Source organism: Theropithecus gelada, chromosome 19 (genome assembly GCF_003255815.1).
Source record: "Theropithecus gelada isolate Dixy chromosome 19, Tgel_1.0, whole genome shotgun sequence".
Lineage (NCBI taxonomy): Eukaryota > Metazoa > Chordata > Mammalia > Primates > Cercopithecidae > Theropithecus > Theropithecus gelada.
In genome coordinates this window covers 49248354-49266773 of record NC_037687.1, presented here as the reverse complement: position 1 = coordinate 49266773, position 18420 = coordinate 49248354, and the positions used below count along the sequence as shown (strand labels likewise).

Below are 18420 nucleotides of genomic sequence, written 5' to 3'. Positions count from 1 at the left end.
CCTGGGCTGGCATCCTCCCATTTTGCAGCCTCAGGGTCAAAGCAGTAAATATTCAAAGGAAGCAGTAGGTGATGGTGAGGGGCCAAGTGAAGACAAGCCCAGCACCCTGCAGTCCTGACCCGCTCATGAACCTGTTGTACCACCATACCCAGTGGATTTCCCCCAGGTGGCGGGGCCCACTCTGGGGAGCTGAATTTCTTTTTCTCTCTTCTCTCCTCTCCGTCTTCCATTTCTTTCTTACTTCTTTCTTCTTTCTTTCTTTCCCTTTCTTTCTTTCTTTCTTTCTTTCTTTCTTTCTTTCTTTCTTTCTTTCTTTCTTTCTTTCTTTCTTTCTTTCTTTCTTTCTTTCTTTCTCCCTTTCTTTCTTTCTCCTTCCTTCCTTCCTTCCTTCCTTCCTTCCTTCCTTCCTTCCTTCCTTCCTTCCTTCCTTCCTTCCTTCCTTCCTTTCCATCTGCCTTTCTTTCTCTCTCTCTCCCTTCCCCTCCCTCCCTCTGTCTCCCTTACTCTTTCTTTCTCTCCTTCCTTCCTCCCTCCCTCCTTCCTGCCATCCTTTCTTCCTCCCTTCCTTCCTGCCCTCCTTTCTTCCTCCCTTCCTCTTTCTTCTTTCTTTCTTTTCTTTCTTTTTCTTTCTTTCCTTCTTTCTCTCTCTCTCCCTCCTTACCCTCCACTCCCCTCCCTCCCTCCTTCTCCCTCTCTCTTTCTCCCTCCATCTTTCTTTCCCTCCCCTCCCCTTTCCTCTCCTCCCCTTCCTTCCTTCCTTCCTCTCTCCCTCCCTCCCTCTCTCTCTTCCCTTTCTTTCTTTCCTTCCTTCCTTCCTTTCCTTCCTTCCTTCCTTCCTTCCTTCCTTCCTTCCTTCCTTCCTTCCTTCCTTTCTTTCTTTCTTTCTTTCTTTCTTTCTTTCTTTCTTTCTTTCTTTTTCTCTTTCTCAGGGTCTTGCTCTGTTGCCCAGGCTGCAGTGTACTGGCACTCCAACTGCTCACTGCAATCTCCAACTCCTGGGCTCAAGTGACCCTGCTGCCTCAGGCTCCCAAGTAGCTGGGATTACAGATGCGTGCCACCATACCTGGCTCATTTTTAAATTTTTGTAGGGATGAGGGCTTATTATGTTGTCCAAACTGGTCTCGAATTTCTGGCCTCCAGCAATCCTCCTGCCTTGGCCTCCTAAAGTTCTGGAATTTCAGGCCTGAGCCACCTGTGGCCCTGAATTTTTAATGTATCCAATTGACCTATAGGGGGAGCCAGTTTCTTACCTAGCTGCAGGTATTGCCTAAATGTCCCTAATTTCAAGGAGTTCAGGGGGCGCTGGTTGTGCAGCTCTGGGAGAAGTGTGTTATAGGAAGCCCCTCTGGGTGCCAGTTGGCAGTGGCTGTTCCCGAACGCTACAGCCTCGTGTGTGGGAACTGACGCTGAGGCTGCTTCTCTCCATTTGATCACCTGCTCCCTTCTAGGTGTGGCACTGTCAAAGGTGGATGCAGGACATCCTTCTGTCATAGAGACATTTTGTGATCCCATCCTCTGAAAATGAATGTTCCATGCGCTCAATGCCCAGCTTTGATGGGCTTCTGTGCCTGTAAGGGGAGTGACATGTGGTGCATGTGCGATATCACACACACACAAACACACACAGACACAGACAAACACACACACACAGACACACACAAACACATACACACAAACACAAACACACACAGACACACACACACAAACACACAGACACACAAACACACACCAACACACACAGACACACAGAGACACACACATACACACGGTACACACCCCTTCAGGGGGTTCATGGACCACCTCTTGGAGCATCTTTGACTCCTAACCCCTTTTTGTAGAGACTCTTCCAGCAAGCAGGTTGCAGTCCATGGCAGGAGCAGGTGCAGAGATGAGCATTCTTTTAGAGAAGACATGAAGTTGAATTCCTGATCAGTAAGCAGTAAGCTCCACACGTGTGACTTTGGATGATCATTTAATCTCCCTGGATCGGGGATTTCATGTCTGTAAGGTGGGAAGAATCCCTCTGCCATCTCTCCCTACTGACAGTCGTGAGAACCAACTGAGGCCACTCGTGCTGATGCACTTTGATGAGTGTGTACCAGAACATGTTCACCAATGGGCCCTGTCACCACCCCAGGACTCAACACCACAGGGTTGTCACCTCCCCTCTCCCCACTCTCTTATCCTCTGCCCCACAGATGGGGAGAAGCCATCAGTTTGGAAAGTCTGGAAGCCCCATAGACGCAGCCCCCTCTCTTCCGCAAAGCCAGCTGCCCACAAGTGTGGAGCTGTAATAAATGGATAGTCCTCCCAAGGGCAGGCATTTTCTACTCCCCCTTAGGTGCAGGGAAAGTGCAGATATTTCCATCCTAGCAAGTAAGAAAAATATCTCGTTTCCCCACTTTTGTTATAAACAATGTACGACTTGCTTTCTCCTTACTCCTCTTGACCCTCCGCACTGTATACATATTTATATATTATTCATAGTGGATTAAAAATGAATGTGCTCTTTACCACGGCTCCACGGCGCAGTGACAATACAAATTAACGTATGATGTACTTACTTTTCGCATGGCAGTGATGGGAAATGTTGATGGCCTCAAAGTGAGAGGTAGAGAGAGGGGAGTGAGGTGGGGCGGGCGGTTGGGGGGGCCCCCATCTGGTCACATCACCAGGGCTCCGAGCTCAGGATACAGATAGATGGGGATTGGGAACATTCTGGGAACTGGTGTGGCGGCAGTGCTGGAAAGTCTTCCCAATTCTCTTCTCCTACAGAATGAGGGCCAAGCTTCCCAGTGGGTCCTGTGTGTCTGGCCCCTGTTCACTCTTCCCACTGAGCTTCCCCTGTACCTCGTTGACCTGCTCCTAGGACTCCTAGGATGCTGCACTGACCCAGGCTTCCTGCTCCTGTGCCTGGGCTCAGGTATGCCCCTCGGACTGCAGTAGCACTGTCTCTCTTTCCTATCTCCTGGCAACCTATTTCATTCATCTGTTCCTTTGCTGGAAAAAAAAAATGCTTGGCAGAGATCTGTGATGTGCCAAGCACCGTGCTGGGTGGTGAGTAACAACAATCATCAAAAAACCCAAACAACCCCAAAATAAAACTCAGTCCTTGCCCCCATGGAGCAGACAGTCTGCCTGGTGGGGAAGACAGTCGTGGTTGTTTTATTTGTTCAGCTCCTGCTAGCAGCCGGGCTGAGGGAGAGGCATGTGCTGGGATGTGTGTCACAGCCATGATGGCAGGTCTGGGGTCATCGGGGAGGCCTTCCCCAGGCAGAGGCAGCTGCGTGAGAGCCTAGAGGATAAGGTTGCAGGAATTGGATGAAGTAGGGGCAGGCAGAGTCCAGATCGAAGAGACGATCAAGGAGGATGGAGCAAAGGTCCTGGGGCAGGAAAGAGCATGACACATTTGGAGAACAGAGAGAAGTCCCCCGTGACCAGAGTACAGCAAACTATGGGGGCTTTAAGGGAGATGAGGAGCAGGGATGCTCAGAGGCTCAGATTCCTCCTGGCAGGGGTTACAGGAGCTCTCCATCACCTATACCATATCACAGCCCGCACTGCCTTCCAGTGCTGTTTGGGACCTGGCCCCCAGCCATCTTAGCCCTGCCCTCTAAATGGGGAGTTCCTTCTGGCAAGAGGCCTCGCCTACATCAAATCCTATCTCATGTCTGCTGAACTTCCTCCCAGTGCAATGCAACTGTTACCAACTTGTTCCTTTGGGCGTTGAAGGTCCTCCGGTTTCCCAGAGCCCCCATTCAAATGCCTACGCCCCAAGGAGAGACAGTCCCTTAAGCTTTCATGGTGCTACTTGTGGCAGGAAGCACAGGACAGTGGCACAGGAGGCACCTGTTCAGTCGGTACTTTCGATGAAGAACCAGGCAGAGCTTCCCCTGAACCCGCTTAGATCAACAGCACGATGACAACAATGGAAACAGCAGCCGTACCAATGAAAGCAGCCGACATCTTGGAGTTCTTCGTCATTTACCAATGTGTCACATGCCATCATCTGATGTTCACAGCACTCCTGTGATATAGGTGTCAGTATTATTGCATCATTATCAAGATGTGGAAATGGAAACCTTGAGTTCCAATGGTTGCCTAAGGTCAGAGAGAGAGGAGACTGAAGTTCAGGGTGCTAGTAGCTTAGCAACCTTACAGAGGAGGGAAGCAGTGGTAGGAACCCAAGCTTCTTGGTCCACTGGGGAGAAGGAGGGCTCTGAAAATAAAGCAAAGGTACCAGAACAAGAGAGCCCTGGGTCTTCTTCTTTGACCAAAGGCCATCCTGGAGTGTGGTGCTTCTTAGCAGGTTCAACTTGGGAGAGGCCATCGCCTTGATGCTCTAACGGGGAGCTGGCAGGAGTGGGTGTTCTTATTCTCTTCAGTTCTACCACGATGGAAGCCTGCTTGACCCAAGTCTGTCTTAATACTTATTCTGCATCTTCGACATTGATGGACATGAACATCTTCCTTACACCTCTAGGAATCCCCAAGTCTAGGTCCAGTCAACTAAGATGGCACAGGCAACATGGCTGGCCTTTTGTTTCATTAAAATGAGATAGACAGGCCAGGCACAGTGGTTCACGCCTGTAATCCCAGCACTTTGGGAGGCTGAGGTGGGGGGATCACCTGAGGTCAGGAGTTCGAGACTAGCCTGACCAACATGGTGAAACCCCACCTCTACTAAAAATACAAAAATTACCTGGGCATGGTAGCAGGCACCTGTAATCCCAGCTACTTGGGAGACTGAGGCAGGAGAATCGCTTAAACCCGGGAGGCGGAGGTTGCAGTGAGCCAAGATCGCGCCATTGCACTCCAGCCTGGGCAACAAGAGTGAGAGTCCGTCTCAAAAAAAAAAAAAAAAAAAAAAAGGGATAGATGGAGTGTGCAGGCCACTGAGGGGCTGCCCTGTCACCTCCGGGACTGCAGCGGCTTCTCCTCTGGGGATGAGATGACCTACCTCCATCTAGAGAGATCTGACTTCCTCCAAACCCACAGTCCCCTCAGCTGGAATGTCTCGCAGCATTGTTCCATGGGCCCCTCTTGCTGCTGCTGCTGCCTTCAGGAGGGTCTCTGCTGTCAGAAATATGTGAAATCCACAGGGACGTATTCAGCAGAGCTCAGCACTTTTTTTTTTTTTTTTTTTTCTCTGGAGCCCTTGCTTATGTTCTCTGACCCAAAGCCAACAGATCCCAATCTTATTGTCATCAGGGGCTTCGCAGGGACAAATGGTGGAGAGACATTTGGAACTTTTTATCCAGATTTACTTGGACTCGGAAATGTGTCATGTCCAACAGTACTGTGCATAGCAACAGCTTTCTGTTTGGGAATAAATGTTCTCATCATCAAAAGATCAGGCTTTCAGTTATATTTGATTCTTGGGAAAATATAATGGCTTCTTCTGGGCCTATCATAGCTTCTCCCAGTCAGCTTCCCCAAGCGTGGGCCTTTCATTTCTTCATAGAACTTTCTTTCACATCAGTCTCCGGGGAGTCGTTCAGCGAACAACTCAGAAAGATGTGTGTGTGTGTGTCTATAAACAATATGATGGATATGGAATAAAATGCATTGTAAATTGTGTATAAACCAACACATTGTGTGTGTGTGTATGTGTGTGTGAGCCTATAAAAACACATTTTAATCATGGTCTTTGTTTAGAGAATGTGGGGGACTCAGTACTTTATATCAACTGGAAATCTGTTTTAAAGCCAAACCTTCTAGGTTCACTGTATCTCAGCTCTTGCATCTGTACAATGGAGCTGATATCATCCCTTGGCAAAACTGTCCAAAGCTCAAATATGAGGATAAACATGCAAAAATGTACGTGAAAAACTGTGGAATACAAGCCTTCAGGGTCTTTCAGTACTACCAGTATTGTCTACAAAGCTTCTACTTACTAGATACATTGCAAGATCAGGATTTATTATGATTCTAGCATTGTATAGACTTCTTTCTATAAATGGATACGTGCATGGCTTTAGATGGATTTACATATAGATTTCCATCTCACCTAAGTGAAAATGAAACCTATTCAATACTAATGTTTTGACCAGTGAAGTATCCAAATCTGCCAGAATTATTGTTATACATTTTGACTATTCCCAAGAAACAGAGATTCAAAATATAACTATAGGATAAAATCATGATTAATATTTTAAAATCAACTGGTGGAAAAAAAGGTACTAAGTGCTTTTATACCAAGTTGGCCAAATCAAAAAGGCTTTCATTGCAAATAAAGGTGATATCTGAGGTTCATATTTTAGTTTGCCAAGAGGCACATTGCATCACTCCTGTGGCAGTATCATTTGTAGGGAGGGCGGCTTCCATGTAGCATAGGATTCATATGTGAAATTATTACTTGCTAATGTAACAATAGAAAATACAATAGACAGTTGACCGGGCGCAGTGGCTCACACCTGTAATCCCAGCACTTTGGGAGGTTGAGGCGGGTGGATCACGAGGTCAGGAGATCAAGACCATCCTGGCTAACACAGTGAAACCCTGTCTCTACTAAAAAAGAATACAAAAAATTAGCTGGGCATGGTGGTGGGTGCCTGTAGTTCCAGCTACTTGGGAGGCTGAGGCAGGAGAATGGCGAGAATGCAGGAGGCAGAGCTTGCAGTGAGCGGAGATCGTGCCACTGCACTCCAGCCTGGGCAAAGAGCGAAACTCCGTCTCAAAAAAAAAGAAACAAACAAACAAAAACAGAAAAGAAAATACAATAAACAGTTTTGCTGATGAACAAAAACAACTGAAGAATGGAAGAACCAAAGTCATCCTGGTAAACCGAGGCAGATTTACAAACAATACTGAGGTCTGGCCACTTTGTTCCGTAGTTCTGCTGGCCTCTTTGGATCATGGTACCAAGGGTTTTGGTTTTATTTTTTATTTTTACTTATGATTTGGAGTTCTTTACTCGAAAGACTTGTCAAACGATAGTGACATTCTCCATCAATAAATTATTGCCATATAATGAATAAATGAATGACTTAGCCCTAGTTTTATCTGAGCCATGGTAATTAGGACAGTGGCCGGCTTTTGTCCACAAGCTACCACAGAGCTGCCCTGGGTAGAAACAGAAAAATACAGGCCATTTCAGAGAAGCTTTGGCCAGAGCCTCGAAACATTTCTCAGGTTTCCTGGTGTCTTGCTCCTTCTCTCTGTTGTTTGGGACGACCTTCAATTGGCTTCTAGGCCTCCAGCTACAAATCGGGCCCACCTTTTTCTTGCTCAATAGTGTCCATTTCAGAGTAGCTCGAACCCTCCCTCAGTGAGTCCTGGGCATAGCTTCGGGTCCACAGGGATGATAACTTGAAATATTGGATGGCTGAATCTTGGGGACTAAGCTGCTTGGCCAGGAGGATCTACTTGGAACTCACTGATGCCCAGCTTAGCCCTGTTAGATTCACCATTATGGTAGGGAGAATGGGCATGGCTTTGCTCATCCCATTGTCTCTGACTGGCATCCTAATTCCATCCTTCAGTCTATGCCCTAACTCCTAGGTCATGAAAAACAGGGACCATTTACAGTTTTTTGTACAATTGTAAATTTGCATTAGAAATACGTCTCAGTTGTCCTTCCCCTCCCAACCCAGGGCCTTCCCTAGGTGACTAAGCCCTTACGGTGAAAAGGGTGGCAAGACAGTAAATGGGCAGTCACTCTGGGGACTCCTTCTCTTACTTGGCAATCATGATACTGGCCCCTGGTGCTGGCTGTGCTCTTCTTCCTGTGGTCGGCTGTCAGGAAGGGCCAACAGCAAGTCACTGTTCTTGTACTTTATTTTGTTTTTAACTCCAAAGTCTGTAGATTTGCAAATTGGCTTCTTGAAGTGAGAAGGTTGATCAAATTCAGCCTTGTGTCAGGGACAGTAGTAGAAACAGAAGAAGCAGAAGCACTATCCAAAAATGTATAGTTTCTGGCGGGGCATGGTGGCTCACTTCTGTAATCCCAGCACTTTGGGAGGCCAAAGTGGGCGGATCACCTGAAGTCAGGAGTTTGAGACCAGCCTGGCCAACATGGAGAAACCCCATCTCTCTAAAAATACAAAAATTAGCTGGGCATGGTGGCACATGCCTGTAATCCCAGCTACTCGGGGAGTCTAAGGAGGGAGAATCGCTAGAACCCAGGAGACAGAGGTTGCAGTAAGCTGAGATCATGCCACTGCACTCCAGCCTGGGCAACAGAGCGAGACTCCATCTAAAAAAAAAAAAAAAAAGAAAAGAAAATCCAAAAATGTATAATTCCTTAGAAAAAGGCAGGGTGATACAAGAAGATAATAAATAGTTCATGCCTGTTTTGTGCCAGGCACTGGGCTTGGCATTCATAACACTGAGGTGGTAATGGTTCTTGCTCCACGAATTCACAGCCTTTTGGGAGGACCAGTACATACATTCAGGCCCATAAAGCAGGCATCCCGCTGATCAGAGCCTGAATAGAGAAGTGGGTTTGAGCCTGCAGAGAATGAAGTGGCATTTCAGAGAGAGGGTAGACAAGCAAGGGTATGGAGACCCTGCACAGTGACGTCTATGTACAGAGACCATGATGATGTTTGGTTTGGTGTGGGCAAAAGGGGTTGTGCTGTAGTGTGGAATGGAAGGGTGTTTTAGGATTGAGCCATGAAAGTCCTTATTATTCCTTTGGAGGCCAGTGGCCATCAAAGATCTGGGACAAAGAAATCACAGGTTGAGCTTTTGCTTTAGGCACTTGCTCTGCTGTCCCTGGGGAGGACAGGCTGGAGGTGGGAAACTGGAAGCATGAAGGCCCCCACGGGCTGCCATATTCATAGTCCAGACAAGAATTGGTACAGACTGGACCTGGTTCTGAAGTCAGCATTGCAAAGGAAAAGATTCAACAGGTAGAATGGATTAGTCCTGGACACCAGTTGGTCATGAGGGGACAAGGAGGCAGTGAACTCCAGAAACCCAACAAGAAGCAAGAATTTAGCACTGGGTGCAATTCAGTGGGAAAGTGAGCTTCTGCTTCCAACGTTGCGTTGGCTTCCTGTTTCTCAGGAACAAGACTGTTTTGCTAAATAGACACAGGACTGCCATTACTGCTTTAGAAAAAGTGCTGAATATGTGTTTGTTCGTTTTCTGGAGCCAATGATGGGGCCCTCTGTTTATTTACTTGTTTATTTTTTTGAGCAAATGAAACCCAGCTCTGGGCCCTGACCTCTCTGGGTGCTGGGTGAAACAGCACACGAGAACTTCCAGGAATGTCTCATCAACAACTTCCCGGAAGCAGGGGAGATGTCATTGCTTCAGAATAACTTCCCCAGCCAGATGTTTTACCAGTTCCTCAAGATGGCAGAGTCTGCGCATGGCTGCGGCGCATCAGGGTAGAGATGTCAGGCTTGGAGGATTAGGTGAACTTCCACAAGAATCCACCTCCTGTTCCAAATTAGAATCTTTCTAGGAAGGTTTTATTTCAAGAGTCACTATTCAAAATCTACCTTCTTTAAAACTCATGCTGGCCTTGGTTACCTGTTCATCTTGCTCCCGGTCCCGACAACTTCCGCTGCTGCCCCTGAGACCCTCAGACTCTACAAATCCCCCCAGCTCAGCCCTTCCAACTCTGCCTAAGAGCAAGCATTGGGTGGCACTCCTCACCTACCCCACCCCCAAACACACGCTCCCTTGCCATTCTTGGTTTGCTCAACAATGAAGAGTCAATGGGAGGATAAGAACGCGAACTGGCTTTGCCCTGAGGCCTGAGTCAGACTCCCAGATGGAAGGATTTATGGTCTTTGTGCAGAACGGGGATCAGCAAACTGTAGCTCGTGAGCCAAATCTAACTATTGTCTGTTTTTTGTTTGTTTGTTTGTTTGTTCTTTGTGTTTGTGACAGGGTCTTGCTTGTTGTCCAGGCTGTAGTGCACTGGCACCATCATAGCTTACTGCCACCTCAAACACCCAGGCTCAGGTGATCCTCCCACCTAAGCCTCCTGAGTAGCTGGGACTACAGGCATGTCCCTGGCTAATTTTCAAGTTGTTTTGTACAGACAGTCTCACCATGTTGCCCAGGCTGATCTCAAACTCCTGGGCTCAAACAGCTGACTTACCTCAGCCTCCCAAAGTGTTGGGATTCCAGGTGTGAGCCACCGTGCCCAGCAACTGTTTGTTTTTATATAGCCTGTGAGCTAGGAATGGTTTATGCATGTTCTTAATTTGGGAAAAAGCTCAAATGAGAATGATAGTCGTTCATCCCACATGAAATTAATATACAATTTAAATTTCAGTGTCCATAAATAAAGTTTTGAATTTCATCAATAAAAAGTTGAGGAATATTTGTTTCCTGTCTTGTTCTACAAATACCTACATAATATCTTGGATTTTGCCTCTCTGCCTGCAAATCTGGGACTATTTACTATTTAACCCTTTATAGAAAAAAAATTCAAGTATGGGGAGATTTATCTTCAATTACCTAGAAAGTCTGGATTCAAAACTCTAGCAAGAGCCTGGTGTGGTGGCTTGCTATAATCTCAGCTACTTAAGTGGTTGAAAAGGGAGGATCCCTTGAAGAAGGAGCTTGAGACCAGCCTAGGCAACATAGCGAGATCCTGTTTCTAAAACAAACAAACAACATTGCTGGACATTGTGGTGTACCTGTAGTCCCAGCTACTCTGGAGGCTAAGGCGGGACAATGGCTTGAGCCCAGGAGTGTGAGGCTACAGTGAGATATAATTGCACCACTGCACTCCCAGCCTGAGATGAGGAACAAGACTTCATCTCTAACAACAACAACAAAAATATTCAGGGATGGGAAGACCTTCTAAATCTTAGCTTATGTGTTTGATGTATCGGCTGCTTTTCTAACCCTTGCTAGTTGATTTTTGCAAAGTAATAATAATATTGATCATACTGGTGATTGCGATGATGATCCTTTGAGCCCCGGGGGCCAGGGGTGTGAGCAGCAGTGCTGACCAGCCGCTCTTTCTGCCCACAGGTCACAGGCCTTTCCAGTGCCGCTACTGTCCCTACAGTGCCTCTCAGAAGGGGAACCTGAAGACCCATGTCCTCTGCGTCCATCGCATGCCTTTTGACAACAGCCAGTATCCCGACCGCAGGTTCAAGCGCTCCAGGGTCGACTCAGAGGCTTCTGGGAATTTCGAGGAGCCTACAGCTGTCAAGGCGGGGAGCTCTGCAGACCTCACAGAAGAGGGTGGCAAGGGCCAGGAGGAGACCAACTGAGCAGACCAACCTGTATATTGCAATAGTATTTTACACAGTTTTAACATTATGCATCTGGTAAAAGTTTGCTAACTGCATTCCAAGGGGAAAAAATCATGTACAACCCCCCTAATAGTGTATAGAACATTTAAAAAATTTTAAAAAGATATCTATATATATATTAAAAAAAAAATTCCCCAGCCCTTGAAAATGGCTGCTAAACTGTTACCCGGCAACAAGTACTTCCAAAACAATGCAGGTGGGAGAAAAGTGATTTCAACAATTCTTGGTGCCCTCTGAGCTGGAGAGAGCTGGGGGCCCTTCCAACTCGAAAGTCGTCTTTGTCCAAAAATAATGCTCTTAACGGAAAAACGATACCATCTCAATGATCTAGTGTTGCGTTGAAGATGGAGGGGCTGTGTTTTCGTTGTTGAAAACACCTCTATAATCTGACACCAGCTGCTGTCATTTGCCTAGAACCCTAATGAGATGTGTCGGGAGGCAGCTGCGGTGCCAGTCAGACTGGAGCGGTCACTGCAGAGAAAATCAATTCACGTGGTGTTGTAACTGCACTCTTGGAGAAATCTTAGACGGCCCGCAGCCAGCGCCAGGGCTGACCGGCACTGCAGAGGATTGAAATCTTAAATGCGCATTTTTACAAAATACACAGCCACATGAAATCAATGATCAGGAAGTGTCTGCAGACAAATGTCCATTGCAGGTTTGATGAGTAATTCCTTTTTTTAGATCAAATTGCAGTATTGAGGGAAATGTTTTGTTCTCGGTGGTCTTTTTCTCTTTTTTCAAAAAAATTTTTGGATGAAGAAGGAAGTTGCTATTTAAAAAAATGTAGGGTAATTATATAAAATGTTGTTAGAAAAACTAGCTAACCCCATCCATAGAAGATGCTGGTGAGCAATTAAAAATTAGGTAATAATAGAATGTTTTTTTATTATGATTTTTAAAATTTTACTTGAATGAAGGCTGCTCCAGTCCTTATTATCAGATTTTTTTTCATGTGTTGGTTTTTGTAAGTGTCACAGACATGAAGCAAGATTTTCTTCTCCGGCAAGCTCTTATGAAATAGCTTGTATTAAAATATGAATCTAAACATCCTGCTCTCTATCTCTAATGACGAAAACTGTTTGAGTTAAAATGTCTGTTTTTGTAAAACAAATGTGTTCTATATTTTTGTAGATTTTAGATTTTCTACTGATTGGATACTCCAAATTTATCAAGTTCTGCACCACACAGAAGGAGATTTTGAGTGTCAATAATGAAACACTTAACTCATTAAAAAATGATTTAAGAAGACTAGTTAAAGGTTTATTCTTGAATCTGCTAGCATGGTGTAAAGTTGAGCCTTTTAACATACTTCCTTTGAGTGACATGAATTTGGTGCTGTTGCTTGTGGTGGTAGAGAAGTATGAAACTATTAACTTCTTCTAAAACAAAATCATTCAGACTTAAAAAAAAAAAAAAGTCAATATTTCCTTGCAGGCTGGGAGCACAGATTAAACCCCAGGGCCTTAAAAACTTCAGCTCTGCCTACAGCAGTTTACAAAAATACTAAACTGCAATCAATGTAAATAAAATTCTTAGTGCTATCCTGAGACCAGAAAGAATCTCAGGCTAATAAGGAATCCGGTTTGCATATGCTGTCAAAAGGGTGTCATCTAACCGAGGTTTCAGTGTAAATGAGGTCGCTGTGCAACTTGGACCCATCTGGCATAGAGCAAGCTGCTTTCTTGTTTTTCTAGTATAGTTCTCACTGCCTTACTTAAATCGAGTTGATAAACTTAATGCAACTGTTTCTATGATCCTAGAGAAAGGACTGAAATGTTATTGAAAACTTTCCGACTGTAGTAAGCTTTAGGATTTTAACTGCACTACTGTGTTTGGTGACTGTGCCAGTCCCTTGCTTTCTGTGTTTGCTCTGCCTTTGGTATCTTAGCAAAGAAAAATAAAAAAAGAGAAAAAAAAAAAGATGAAAAAAAAAAAGAAAAAAGAAAAAAAAAGAGGAAAAAAAAAGTGGGGGAAAAATGAGAGCCACATTCCATTTCTAGCACTTTGGGAGCTCTTTCAGTATTTTTTTGTGTCTTTTCAGCATCCTCAGATGCGACAGGCAATAATTCTGTTTGTGACACTGGGAACATCCCCTCTTCTTTGTGGCGTGTGTGTTGATTCCATTTTGTCCAGTGCTACTGTCCTTCCCCCTCTGACACAGGCCTTCTTTCCAGAACATTTGTAACTTGTAATACAAACAAGTGACAGCCACAGTGATGCAGCGTCAGTTTCTGAATGTCATCAGGTTCTCATATCTAAACATGTCAAGTTTTTTCCCTGTAACTTCTGTAGTCTGTGATGCTGGTCATAATACTGTCTACATTCCTACGCAAAGAAAAAAAAAAATCTATCTTGGAGGAAATCTGAGATCAATAGGAGTAGAGGATTTTGTTGCTATGCTTGTAACAAGTAGAAAACTTTGTATTTAAAGTTTATTCTTGGTCATTATTTATTATTATAATACATCAGTTGACAGAACTTTATTCTGGTATAGAAAGTATTAAAAGTTGTTTTTTCAGCAATGACTGTTTTCTTTCTGCTGTTAGAATAAAATGTCTTTGAAGCAGCCCAGTTTTATCCAGTGTTTTACGCAATAAAACCTCTACCTCTGGGAAAAAAAAAAATCACAGCTTTTCCTACTCGCTTATATTTACTAGGAGGAGTAAAACATATTTTTGCAGGTTTATCAGACTTTGGCAAGAGGTTGTCAAACTCCATGTATAAAAAAACCCTGTACTGGCTCACACCTGTAATTCCAGCCCTTTGGGAAGCGGATCATCTGAAGTCAGGAGTTCAAGACCAGCCTGGCCAATATGGCAAAACCCCGTCTCTACTAAAAAACACAAAATTGGCATGGTACAAGCCTGTAATCCCAGCACTTTGGGAGGCTGAGGCGGGGAGATCACCTGAGATCAGGAGTTCAAGACCAGCCTGGCCAACATGGTGAAACCCTGTCTCTACTAAAAATACAAAAATTAGCTGGGCATGGTGGTGCGTGCCTGTAGTCCCAACTACTAGGGAGGCTGAGGCAGGAGAATCGCTCACACCTGGGAGGAGGAGGTTGCAGTGAGCCGAGATGACACCATTGCACTCCAGCCTGGGTGACAGAGGGAGACTCTTTCTCGCACAAAACAAAACAAAAAGCCGGGTAAGGTCCTGCAGTACTAATGGTCCTCTGAGTCCTGTGCTTTTTCAAGCTGCGTCAATCTCTATGCTGCATACGTAGTGTGTGAGTGGGGATGTGTGTGCGTGTGTGTGCACATGCATGTGTGAACTATGCTTCTTTAAATGTTTGCAGACATGCGGTTCAGTAAGGTAAAGTCCATGGAAATACTAATGCTCTTCGTATTACAGTAATTATATAAGGCACTTAGAGCATTGGGATCTATTATTTCCCTTTACTGGTAGAAAGTCTTTTTTTGTTTTAAGTCATTAAATGCAAGGGAGTCTTTTACGTCCAAATTATCAGAGGATAATCTGAATTCTTCCTCTAGAAGAAAAGGAAAAGAACAAAGGATGATAAAGTCTCTGGTAGCAGGGGCTACTGTGAACGCAGAGCTCTGACACAGATTTGAGAGGGTCTGAAGCGCGTGCTCAACCCAGGGTGTGCAGAGCTTCTTTTTGATTTGTTTTGTTGTTTTATTTTGGTCTCAAAACAAGCTTGGATAATACATGCTGCCATTCTGGAATAAGGGGGGCTCACTGAAATGTTACAAGCAAAGACATCTGCCAAATTGTATAGAAATTTGTCAGTTTACCATGTTTCTTTCAGGGTGTGAGACTGTGTCCTTGGGTGGGAGCAGATGACTTGAATGGAATCATCGTCAGTCCTGACTGTCTGTTATTATGAATATCAAAGGTGAGTTAAGGGGTTGTAGTCAGGAGGCCAGGAAGTAAACCCATGAGGGAGAGAAGACTAGAATGCAGAAGGTTGAGTTGAGTTAGGGATTCTAACATCTACCCACACCACATCCATGATGGACCTCAAACCCACCAGGGCCACACAAGACACCACAGTGGTGAGAGGAGAGTTGGAACAATCAGGGCTGGGGTGGGGGAGGGGGGGAGGTGCTGCACAGCATGCCGCTCTGATGGGAGGGGGCGCTGTGAGATCTCAGTAACTGCGCATCATTGCCAAGAGGAAGGTGACATTAAATTTTCTGAGTTTTCTAGGTGTACTGGACACCTGGATTTTGTATTAAGTCTTCCAATTTTTCCCTGTTGGCTCGAAATTTATTTGAAAAAATCTTGTATGAATGAATGAACAGAATGTGGTACCGCCAAAGAATGGAATATTATTCTGCCAGAAAAAGGGACCTGAGATGTAGTACAATATGGATGAACCTAGAGAACAGTGAGAGAAGCCATTTACAAAAGGCTGCATATGATAGAGTCTGGAATCGTCAAATCCACAGAGACACAAGTGGATTAGTGCTTGCCAGGGACCAGGGGAGGAGAGAATGAACAGTGACAGCTAATGAGTATGAGGTTTCTTTTTGAGGTGATAAAAGTGTCCTAAAATTACATAGTTATGGTGGTCATCCTACTTGGTGAATATGCTAAAAAACATTAAATCGTGCACTTTAGAAGAGTGACTTTCATAGTATGTGAATTATATCTCGATTAAGCTCTTACAAAAAATGAAACTATGAGTAGGAAGCATTTTTAAGATATTTCCATCAAAATATTGTGGAGTTCTCAAACAGCCGTAGATAACTGACAAAATAGTATAGTACAAATAATATAAAATTTGGGGTGTAATGGCTTAAATTTGAACCCTAGCTATATTACTTACAGGCTGCATGATGATCTTGAACAATTTTTTTTTTGCGACAATGTCTCACTCTATCACCCAGGCTGGAGTGCTGTGGCACCATCATAGTCCTCTGAAACCTTGAACTCTTGGGCTTAAGCAATGCTTTCACCTCAGCCTCCTGAGTAGCTGGGACCACAGGTGCATACCACCAGTTAGTTTTTAAATTTTTTATAGAGATGGGGTCTTGCTATGTTGCCCAGTCTGGTCTTGAACTTCTGGGCTCAAAGGATCCTCCTGCCTCTGCCTCCCAAAGTGCTGGCATTATAGGCGTAAGCCAATCTTGAACACTTTAACTGTTCTCAGCTCATTGATAGTATCTGTAAAATTATGACAATTAAGTGCTCTAAATAGGGAAATTCTATGCACATTTTGTGAAGTACTCCACAAATGCTAGGTACTGTGATCATTGTGGCATAATGAGTTACGGATAAATTTAAGATTAATTTCACCTGCACGAAAAGCTAGACCTTGATAAAATCCCCAGGCTTTGTAAGGGTCCCCTCGTAGTCAGGTGGCTGGGATTCCTCACATCCATCCCCTTCAGAAAAGATGATCCTAGACAAAGATCTTCAACTGCTGTTTTCTAATTTCCTCATTTGAAAAATCTGGGTATTAACAACTCTCTTGTCACTCACAGGGGTAGTAGCAAGGTGGCTGGGGAAAGGGGACGGATACAATGGGAAAAGGATTAGTCTCAGGGGTAGATGTTATTCCACTCACTTGTTAAACACGTATTTACGGAGGACCTACTGTGTTCCAGGCATTGGGGTACGGGCCAGAGAGAGATATACTGGTCAGTTAGGGATCGTGTCCAGAGATCACTGTCTTAAGGGGAAAACAGATTTCAATCTGATAATCACACAAATAAATATAAACTGTCTGGAAGAGGAGGTTCAAGAAGAACAGTAATTCCCCCATGAGATGGAAGCCGATGATTCGCTGAGGGATGGAGGAGGGAGGGCCAGGCGGTGGAAGCAGTGCAAAGCTGATGCTCAGTGCAGACAGGACTCTCTAGTCCTGTCTCAGCCTCTCAGGAACTGTGTGGCCCTGCGAGATCGTTCCATTTCCCTAAATCGGCTGCTCCTCTGTAAAGTGGAACATCGCAGTGCCAACAGCAAGGACTCTTTATGAGGTTAATGAGATAGTATGTGTAACAGCGATGGAGAGAACAAGCTAGATGCTGCCATATGCAAAGGACAGTACTCAAAAGCGACAGTGTCTGGAAACCCACGAGGACTGAAAATGGCGATGCCTGCTGCAGACACATGGCTTTCTCATTGTAATCAGCCAAGGGCCAACGTAGTGTGAGCCACGTGACTTCTTCAGCACATCACCTCTCACATCCAGGTGCCTCATGCCCTTGGGAAGGAGTGGGTGAAAGTGTCCTGGGAGCAATTCAGGATCTTTATGGCTCTGTCTATGGGCGTGGCCACCCTGGAAGCAGCACAGTTTGCTGGAAGTGTTTCCAGAGGGTAATCAACCATCCTGGTTTCCCTGGGCCTGAGGGGTTTCCCAGGACATAGTACTTTTAGTGCTAAAATCAGGGTAGTCCTGGACAAACACAAATGATCCCCCTAGGTCTAAGCTGGCTTCCTTTAAAAGCACGTGTCTTGTTTTGGCCAAGCCAAGGTCATGGCTGTCCATGGCTGTCCCTGGGAAGCCAGTGTGAGGCCCAGTGTGAGGGGGAAGCCATGGCTCCAGGGGGCCCATAGCATGGGCTTTGGCACTGGGAGACTTGGATTCAAAGCTTTACTGCCACAGCACCTTTGCCACAAAGATGAAAGTGACAAGGTACCCAAAATACTTAGCGTGGCGCCTGGTATGTGGTCATTATTTTATCCATTCTCATTGAGTGACTGAATGAATCTTTGTTCCTGCTTCTTACCCAGGTGGGGAATGGCTCAAATATGAATTTCTCTTCCTAGCAGCTAGAAGCTTCTGAGCTGCTGATATCCGGCATTAAGATGCTCTTTTGTGCTGAAACTTTTATAAAGACGATAACCCTGCTGTCTCCTGTAGTTTGGGATTTGCACACTTCCCCCTCTCTGTTTAACATCTGTATTGTAACAGTATATTACAAAAACCTCACCTGGTGTATTGTAAGCACAATCCCAAGGAAATTAGTATTAAATATTGTGATCTTCATTTCAAGATAGAAGGGCTGGGCACGTTCCACCAAACTGGAGGTATGTTTCCATGGGGAAGGAGAAAAATTCATGGTGTAATACAATATTAAAAATGTCACCCAGCTGAGCATTCCGTGTAGAAGCTTGTGTAGAGTTTTAATCTCTTCACCTGTTGGTGCTAAGAGAAAAGAGAGAGATGGGGTGGGGGAGGGAGACCAGGAGGGAGAGGAGAGGCTTATGAGAA

General features: G+C 45.0%; 1 protein-coding gene across 1 annotated transcript in view; it reads left to right on the top strand.

The window, feature by feature from the left end:
- Nucleotides 1-13150, top strand: part of ZNF536 (zinc finger protein 536) — a 338195-nt gene extending 325045 nt beyond the window's left edge. The window contains exon 6 of the mRNA XM_025367308.1: nucleotides 10945-13150. The gene's annotated coding sequence lies outside the window, so the exon portion shown is untranslated. The remainder of the gene's footprint in view (nucleotides 1-10944) is intronic.
- Nucleotides 13151-18420: the final 5270 nt, after the last annotated feature.